Source organism: Benincasa hispida, chromosome 5, assembly GCF_009727055.1.
Source record: "Benincasa hispida cultivar B227 chromosome 5, ASM972705v1, whole genome shotgun sequence".
In the NCBI taxonomy this organism is placed as follows: Eukaryota; Viridiplantae; Streptophyta; class Magnoliopsida; order Cucurbitales; family Cucurbitaceae; genus Benincasa; species Benincasa hispida.
Window position 1 is genome coordinate 54,885,759 of NC_052353.1, and position 10,584 is coordinate 54,896,342.

Consider the following 10,584-nt stretch of genomic DNA (forward strand, 5'->3'; position numbering starts at 1 on the left):
AAAAAATCTTATCAAAAAAATTAATGATTTAAATTGACTAGAAGATGTATGTGATATTATCTACAATTGTAGAGAAAATTAAAATGGTACAAGTTCTATACTAGTTGAGTTATACTCATTTTGAATACTATAATCTATTTTATCTCAAAAAATGTAGCAACAATCATTTACCTACGTAGTCAATTATTATACGTTAGTTGTCGAATCAATTAAGTGATTAATTTTATAATTTGTAAATGAGGTCATTTATGTGCTTTCTAATTTTTAAACATTATCAATTGCATCATTTTGTTTCCATCATATTATTACGGGAAAAAACTCTCCAACTATATAATTAAAATTTATCCTAAGGTTTATGGGTTCTATAATTTAATAACCAATTTACGATAATATTTGGGTGCATCTTGAACTATACTCGTCTTTTTGCATCTAACTTTAACCTTCCGACAAAAAAAAATAAAGGAAAAAAACTCAAAAAGTAACTTAAAAAACAAAAGAATAAAGAAGAGTTTGCTACATGTAAATTTGTGAATGGATATATAGTCTTTGTATTACAGTTTGTTGTCCGCTATAGATAGGTCAACAACTAATTCCCAACGTTTTAATCCTCGAGATTACTGAAGGATAAATAAAAGAAAAAAAATACTTGAGTGCATCTTAGATTACAATACATATCTTTGGGTATTCTACCTAGATGTCCAACTATATTTTTATGTGGCAAATTCTTTATATATATATAATATTTTTGACATTACAATAAAATGGATATTTCATGACACATGGCAATAAAAAAAATTTAGAGAGGAGAGAGAAACAATCATAAAAGCTAAATTCATGCGTTTTTCGTACGAAAAATAGAGTTTTTCAGATTTTTCAAAATATATGAGTTTTTAATGTCATGAATTCATGATTGAAAAAACAGTAATTAAATGTAGGAAAATAAAAAAAAAGGTGCAACTTTGGAAGAGAAAGACGAAAACTTTTGGATTTTTAGGGTCATTAAATTGAAAAAAATGGTTTTGATTGGAAAAAAAAAAAGAAGAGAAATTTAGATTTTAGACTTTTAAGGCTGTTTTTTAGTGTATCAATATATAACTGGAATTGATTATCATTGAATGGACATTTGGGACAAGGAGTTGATTATTATAATCATAAGTTATTATAGTTGGGTTATAATAGTTTGTGTTTCGGATGTAGATTATTTTAGTTTAAGTTATAATAGCATGTGTTTGAGGTGTAAACTATTTTAGTTTGAGAAGAAAATAGTAAATACTACCGTAAAAACTATAACAAATAGTAAATACTGTAGTAAATGAGAGTTTTAAAATAATGTTGACTGTAGCTAATTGGGGTTTTGAGAGGTAGTTATTATAGTCTTAGAATAGTCATTGCCCCAAACCTCTTCTAAAAGCAATGAAGTGTTAGGTTAATGAATTTTAGGTTAAAAAACATTTTTAGTTCCTAAACTTTCATGAAAGTAATAATGAACTAAATTTTGCTTTATAACGATTAGTCCTAAGCTTTCAAATTTACAACAATTTATTAGTCTATAAACTCTAGTCTAAAAAAAATTAGTATTTATACTTTAAATTTTATAACAATTTAGTTCCTAGAGTAAAAAAAAATAATCAAAATTAGATGAAATTTTTATTATTTTATGACGTAGACTTTGCATTTTATAAAAACATTGAGTTTCTAATTAGGTTAATTGCTTTAGGTTTTTTTTCCCTCTATAGTTGTTAGGGGTAGGCTTCAAAAAGATGGGATGCACCTAGGTATTGTTCCAAAGAAATTCTCAACCAAAGAATGTTCTTAAGTTAAGAGATATTTTTTTCCACTTTAATTTTAAATTGTAATCTTGTCAAGTTGAATATCAAATTTGCTAAAGTGAGCAATAGTCCAACGATAATTTAGATGTACTCATTTTGATAGGTTTAAATCTCCCATACCTCTACTTGTTATACTTTAAAACTATAAAAATAAATATATATCCTTAAACTTTAATAAGATAAAACTAATTGTATGACTCAACTAATGATCAAAACATTTACCAATTACCTAACTTACCAAGTCAAAGGTTTAAAAATTTTCACCTTTTATAGATTCCTGGATTTTAAAAGATTCAAAATTTCAATGAACAATAACCAACATTAATTTATGTGTACTCAATGTAGGTTTAGATCTCCCATACCTCTACTTATTATATTTTAAAAATATAAAAATAAATATATAGCCTTAAAATTTACTAAGATAAAACTAATGTGCATGACTTAACTAATGATCAAAACATGTACCAATTACCTAACTTATCTCCTTACAAAAGTCAAAGGTTTAAAATTTTCCAACTTTTTATCGATTCGTGAATTTTAAAAGATTCAAAAGTTAGTAACTAAGTTTAAAATTTCAAAAGTTTAGAAACGAAATAGACATAAATCTCAATGTTACGTTGATGGGACTAAATTTGTAATTTAATCTAAAATCACTAATATGAATTTAACTTAATTGGCATAAAACGTGTACAATTCCTTCGATTTGGGTCGAATCATGAATCAAACCATATCAATTGGTTCAGTAATTACGGAAATCGAACCCCAAGGCCCAAGATCCAATAAAGGTCAAAATGAATGGTTTGATTTTTAGCCGGTTCGACTTCTGAATGGTTCAGTTTTTGGTTTTGGGCCCAATTGAGTTGGGCTAGGATAAACGACAAATTAAAGGAAAAAAATCACTAATGACAACTTAAGGAAAGAAAATGGATACGGAAAAGGAAATACCACTTGCCTTTGGGTTTCTTCAATCCAACGGCTAATTAAGCATGAATAAGGAAAAAACAAACTTAAAAACACTCTATAAATATCAACCCTTAATGGCATAAATAAGAAAAGAAAAGAATGAATTCTGTGTTAATTAATTTTCTCAAAGACTAAAATCTAGCTTTAGGGTTAGGGATGAATATAAAGACACCGAAAATCGATTCAATCGATCGAAACCGATCAAATTGAGGTTTGTCGGTTTCGCCTTTCATATAATTTTTTTTTTTTTTTTTTTTTTTGAGAAACCAACCAACATAAATATTATTGTTTTAATTTTCTTTCCTAAAAAATAAGTATAAAAGTAAGCTCACTACTATCAACCAAAGCTCAAGCCTATTGCCTTAGTATTGATTTATTATTTTCTTTTTTAGGTTACATAAATTTCAAGCCCACTACATGATTGATTTAACTTTTTTTCGTAAAAAATGATTGATTTAAATTTAAAAAATTTGTAAATTATGTTAACATAACAATAACGCTTCATCAATTCATCTTTCATTTTTATTCACTTTGGCTTTGCTTGAAAAAAAAAAAAAAGAGACAAAACCGATCGACCAATGATCAAATTTCATGCACTTTTTTGGTCGATTTTCGATGCCAGTTTTCTCTTAAAATCGACATCAGCTGGCCAATGAACATCCCTAGTTGGGGTACTCGTCTAAGTTGTTCTCTCTCTAAGGCTGTAGAAGGCGGCTATCGGTGTTTGAACTCATATAACAATGGAAGTTGAAAAATCATATTTGGTTGGCAAAAACATGAAGCTGACCGTCGCAGAAGAAAAAATTATGGATATTCCTTATTATATTGACATCTACGACGCTGACTAGATTCTTCGGACAACACTAGTGTGTAAGATTCTAACACCCTAACTTATTATTCCATAAAATTTCAAAACCATGATTCGTGAGATTTAGAATTTCGTAGATAGTTTTTCCATCAACATTCATAATGTTGGTAGAAACACATTCATATGTTGTTTCAAGAGTCTCGGGGATCATCTTGAGAGTATAAAAAATGAGTTGTGGTTCTTTGATGATGCCATGATACTATTAGCCAAGCCAAGAGGCTCGCACAACTGCTCAAACTTTGAATTTAGGTATTCTTCATTTTGGATTCATATTCATACTTCACCTCCTGCGGGGCAATCGAAAAAGATGGCTATGGCTTTAGGAGATATGATTGGACAATTTCAAAAGGTGGATATACAGATGAATCAACTGATGAGTATTGTTAGGGATAGATGTTGGGAATGTCCTAGAACTCGCACTTCATAAATTTCGTGTTAAACTTTCTATTTATCAATAAAAATATTGAGTATTTTATTCGATAAAGTTGTTGATATTACATTTTATTATGAAAATCCAATAAACATATCCATGGCTATAGTATGAATACTTTAACTCTTTGCAGTGACATAAACAGAATCAAGTTAATAGTATATAGCCTAAATAATTTGATTGGGAAGTTCAGTGGCAAAAAGAAGGAGATTTTGTATCTCATCCTGATAACACTATAGGATGCGATCCATTTTGTATAGGTAATACAAATGAGGTGATCCACAGATCATTCATGTAGAGACCTGTGAGTGGGAACATCCTATGCAATGAGTTAGCGTAAAGACTGGACCACGAAATAGTCACTTTTTTTTATAACGATCATTTACTGTTAAAACTGACTATTTCATACTAAAGTAACCTAGGATAACTCGATCTTAATCCTAAGCTAGCTATGAACTCCTGTTTATTCGAAATTGTCCTTTGATCTGCATGGGTGAGAGTAGTCCAACAGCACTGCTCAATAAGCCTTTCATTTTGGATAGATAGCTAGAGAGATAGCCCTACAAGATGGAATTCACTCATACCCGTTTTAGGGTTAGCAGATATGTTGTTCTCTTAAGTGCTGAATCCTGGTCTTGAACAATCTGGGGTCCGCCCTCTCATGATAGAGAGAGACATGATTAATAAATGGTATTGTGAATCAGTTGTTCATTGGAGGGTCAATGGGAGCTTAAGAAACAAGATGTATTTACAGGGGTAAAACGGTAATTTTGACCTAGCTGTAAATACGAACAACCTATGAAGGATCGACTTACTAATTATGATTAACATGGACAGAAATACATCTATAGTGAGGAGAGTACAACTATCAAGCTATAGTGGTGTGTTTTGATGGTTAACGAAAAGTAATTAACTCGGTTTAAAGTGTTTAACCAATTGATTACAAATCGTTGGAGCTTATGATCTGTAGGTCCAGTAGGTCCCTCTACTAGTGTTGGGTTTTATGTTCTAAAACTCGCAGTTTGTAAAAGATAAATATATTCTATAATCAATAAACTTATTATTGATTCTATAAATTGCATAATAAAAGCCTAAATCCAATAAACTAAGATCCGTGGCTATTATATGAATACTTGAACTTTATGTAGAGACATAGAGATGGATCAAGTTCGAGTAAACAACCAAAACGGTCTATAGTACATGATTAAGGTTGGGTACCTTATTCTGGTAACACTATTAGATGCGGCCTACTCTGTAGTAGTTACAAAGAGTTGTAAAGATACTACAAACGAAGTGATCCAGATTCGTTCATGTATTGACATGAGGAGTGGGGGCGTCCTATGTAATGAGTTTGCATAAGATTAGACCAAGAAATAAGTCACTCTTACTTTATAACGTTGTTTACTATATAAAAATGACTATTTCACTTAGATACCTAGGTAACTCGATCTTAATCTTGTGTCAACTATGAACTCCTGTTTATTCAGGATTATTCTTAGATTTACATAGGTGAGGGTTGGCTCAACAGCACCGGCTCAATAAGCCTTCCATTTCAGGGGTAAAACCGGGTAGATAGTTGGGGACATAGGGTGCAAGACGGAATTCACGCCTACCCAATTTAGGGATAGGAGAAAGGTTGTTCTCTTAAGTATTGAATCTAGGTTTTGAACAAGGGCCCTACTCTCTCATGGGCTGAAAGGGATCTGGTTTAGTGACTGGATCACAAACCAATTGTTCATTAGAGGATCGGTAGGAACTTAAGGAACAAAACGTAATCTTGGGGGTAAAACATATATTTGACCCAGTCGTTATTACAAACAACCTGTGAAGGGTCAACTTACTAATTATGGTTAAATCGTGTGGACATAATGTATGGGGAGTGCAACTATGGACTTTAGTGGAGTGACCCATTAGTTAACAAATGAGGATTAATTCGATATAAAGAGTTTAGCCAATTAATCTCAGATCGTTGGAGCCCATGATCTGTAGGTCTGTGAGGTTCCCACTAGCTCATAAATGGATTAGCTTTAGAGTAGTGTGATAAGTTAATTTGAAATGTTCAAATTAGAATTAAACGGAATTGGAGAATTAATTAATATTTAAATGTGATTTAAATATTAAATTCATGCATAGGATTCATGAAGGTGAAATTTATGTAAAATTAATTTAATATTTGATATTTAAATTAATTAGAATTAATTAAAATTTTTAATTAATTATTTATTATTAATTTTATTAGAAAATTAAATTTGTAAAATTAATAAAGTTTTCAATTTTCAAATTAAGATTGATTTTTCAATTTGATATTAAAAAAGTTTGGAAAACACAAATTTGAGAAAAGATGGTTTTCTCCACTACATCTAACCAAATAGCTCACTCTATTTCCCACTTGTTCTTGCTTCAATTCACCAAGCATGAGCTGCATCTCATGCAACCTTCTTCTTTGCATGAATGTCTTGCAATAAATAGAGAATATGGAAGCAGAAATCGGGCATGCAAACTTTTAGAACTTGTTGAAGTTTTGTTGAAATTTGTAAGGTTGAAGAAGGGGTTTTCAAGTTTCATCAATGGTGTTCTTCTCCAAATTTCCTTCGTTCAAACTTATTTTGAGTCTCACAACTCAATCTAAAGCTCCAAGAGAATAGTAGGGAAGATTTTGAGGTGGTTCACAAGAAGAATTGGAGAAGATTTGCAACTAAATTCGAGTTTTAAGAGGTTCTACAAAGGTATGATTTGAAACCCTCTTATTATTGTTTGAGCATGCTTTATTTACAGCCAAAATTAATGAATTAGAATGCTTATTGATCATTGTTGCTTCCGTTGCATGCTGTTATACTCTTTCAACTAGCTCATAAATTGGAATAATAAATTGAGCATTGATTGGATGAATTTTAAATTTAGGGTTATGAATTTGAAATGTTCAAATTCAATTTTAGGGTTTTCAATTAATTGTATACGATGCAATTAAAAACGTTTAATTTAGTCGAAATTAAAACGAGATTGGAGAATAAATTAATATTTAAATTATGATTTAAATATTGATTATATGAATTTGCATCATATTGACGTTTTATTAATTTAATATTAAAGATATTAAATTAAATAAATTAGTTTTATTTAAAGTAATTTTAAATGAAATATTATAAAACTAAATTTTAAATAAAATAGTTTTATTTAAAAAGAAAAATCAATTTCATTAAAATTGATTTGAGTTAGTGGATTTTTCCCAAAAATTGAAAAAATCTACTAACATCACTTGTGGTGTTTTATCACCAAATTCTACCACGAGTTCTTCAATGAATACCAAGTAGGAGTTGCCCTACATGCAGTCATGTTCTAATGCATGAAATGAGTCTATATAATGAAGTTTCATGCATGAAATTTAGAGAGATCTCTGAGATTTTTATCCAAGTTGCTGCAAAACTAAAATCCCTAACACTCTCTCTCAAGTTCATCTTCAATTCAGCTTGTTTAGAGTATTTCCACCACACATTTCTTATTGAGCATAGTGGAGAAGATCTTGGTGGTGGTCTATCTGAAGAATCCAGCTCAAACTTATGGAGATTCTGCTGAAATCGTGAAGAGAACTACAAAGGTATTGTCTTGTTCAAACCCTGTTATGAAAACCTCATGAGTAGCATGTTTAAAACTCAAATTAAGTGTAGTTTAAGTGCTTATTGATTTTGAATTCTTCCGTTGCATGTTACATTACTCCTTCAACGGACTCTTCAAATCCAAATCAAAATTGATGTTTTGGAACCGTTGAGGTGTGGGGTTAGGGTTAGGGTTGGTTCGAGCATGGATAGTTAGATAAAAATTTCATGATGATTTATGCTTAAATTGGTAAGTTTAGATTACAAGTTAGTCTACGAATTTTGAGATTTGTGTTTATTTGATTCTTTAATTTTAAGAGTGCCCAATGATACTTAGATCAATTCAACCTTTGACTTTGAGTTTGATAGTAAAAATAGATTTATGCTCATTTTGACATAGGTCTCCAAACTTTAAAGGTTAAACATACCACAAAAACCAAATCAGTAATACTATACTTAGATAATAAATTGAAACTACACACCACAAAAACCGAATCGGTTATTTAATCAAATTTAATTTTATGAAGGGATGATCAAAAGTCTAGCAAAAAATTGTATTCCTAAAGAGAAAATATGGCAAGGAGTTCCAAGACATCATGTGCCCTCGCTAGTCACACTATATATCCATGGAACCATTCACGACCTTGTTCCACTAATTATTCTCCAACAAGAGCTAGATGATGGCGTTGGAGATTACATCTTAAATCTTATTAATATCAACCATATATTTTAATGTACAATTTAAGATTTAAAATATCGCAGTTAAAAAATGTGAATGTTTCATATTTTATGAGATGGAAATATCAACGTTAATAAACGTTTCTAAACATTAAAAAATATTCAACTTAATAAATAAATATCTTTTCATTTTTAAACAAGTTATAAATGTTTATTGTTTTTATTACATTTTCATTAACGATATTCTTTCACTCCTTTTGTTGATGAATCTATGAAAAGGTGAAAATATTGTTAAAAATGTTGACATGTATCTTCTTTCTAAAGAGATTCTATTTGAAACTATTATATGTCCAAGAAAATTTAGGGAATGTTTGGAATACATCTTCAAATATTTAATTTAAAAAATAAGTCATTTTTTAAGGGTTTGGAGTATTTAACAACTTCTCAAAATAAATTTTCAAATGTATTTTAATCAGTTTTTATGAAAAATATTAAAATAAAAATGATTTTTTAAAAAATATTTTTCTCAAGTCAATTTAAACAAATACTTAATTTCATGTGTACAATAGTGATATTTAATCTCGTGGGTACAATAATGACATCCATAAAACTAATGGTCATTTATGATTCAAAGTTCAATCTTTCTACTGCAAATAATCTAGAGTTTAGGGTTGACAACGGGGTCAGGGATGGGGAGGGGACTCCCATCCTTGTCCTCATGGGGACCTATCCCCATTTTATTTATATATAATATTTGTAATTAATATATATATATATATATTAAAAAAATAAAAAATTTTAATCGTTCCCGTCCCCGACTGGAGACTCGGTGACCAGAGATTCTCCGTCTCAATCGAGGTGGAGACCTGACTCACAGGAATTTTTGACAACCTTATTAGATTCAAAATTGTTGCAAGGTGTACATGGATTTTTCTTTCATATAGCTCACAAGTACATGTTTGAATAAAATATTAATCAGCGGACACTATCAGCATAGCCGTCTTAGCTCAGTGGTAGAGCGCGTGGCTTTTAACCACGTGGTCGTGGTTCGATCCCCACAGACGGTCGTTATTTATTGCTTATTTTCTAAACTTTCCAAAATTTTAAAATAATCAAATTAGTTAACCTATCTAAAAAAAATGTTAATTTTTTCTTCACTTTTAACTTACTTATATGATTTGAGTTAAGTATCAATTGTTCTAGATCATAGTAGTCAAGTTTATCATAAAAATGATTGAATCATAAGTCAATTAAATTATATGATTAAGTATATAGACTTTTTTTCGATAAATATAAATAAAACTTTGAACAGCTAGCCAATCATTTGACCATCTAAATTATTTCATACCAACCTTATAAATTTTGGGTCAAAATTGATATTTTATTTAGGATCAAATTTAATCTCCCCAAAATAATGCCACCCCAATTCTTTTCCACTACCAACATTACAAGAAGCAATATATTATATATAGTTTAAAACAAGAATGTTCTTGACCAATCACTGTGGGCCAATTAAAATATGTTTTACAAATATGCCCCTCTGAGATTCATTTGTTGCCAATAAATTATATTTCAATATCCGCATAAGTAGGATTTGCATGTGGAAGGTAGGCTCATTTATTTTATTTTATCTTATTTTTATTATTACATTATTACATTTATTCAAAAGAAAATTCGGTAGGAACATTTGAACCGCTTAGGTATGTTTTAATCAATTAAATTATATTCGGATTTATATAGAAAATATGCTAATTCTTTTTGACAATGTGAAGATTGAGATTGAACCTTAAACCTCAAAATTATTTGTATAAGTTAATGTCGTGTTAGCAAAGATATGCTAATTATATGTCAAGTTACAACTTCTTATTCTCTTTTATTACTATTATTAAATTATTATCATTAACCGAATAGTTACAAGACAATTTGACATAGCTCGTCTAATTTAGACATATACTCAAAAGGTGAGAGATTCTAATTCCTTCCATCTATATGTTATTGTAGAGAATTAAAAAAATCAATATATTGAATTTCTTCTTATAATATACAAAATTTTCATTTTTAATTCATTTACTCTATCATTTTCAATCTCTTTACCTTTTAAGTTATTCTATTTTTTTAAGTAAAAAAAAGAAAAAAAAATTGAACCTTCGGATAGTACTACACATTCAAATTTGCTTAGACAATCAATCTCTTAAACAATTATGGAAAAATAACAGCATTTAC

The 10,584-nt window shown here is 29.6% G+C and overlaps 1 non-coding gene across 1 annotated transcript; it reads left to right on the forward strand.

The window, feature by feature from the left end:
- The first annotated feature begins 9,357 nt into the window (after positions 1–9,357).
- On the forward strand, positions 9,358–9,428 carry TRNAK-UUU. Its single transcript has one exon. It is a non-coding gene; the product is annotated as a tRNA-Lys (tRNA).
- The last annotated feature ends 1,156 nt before the right edge of the window (positions 9,429–10,584 follow it).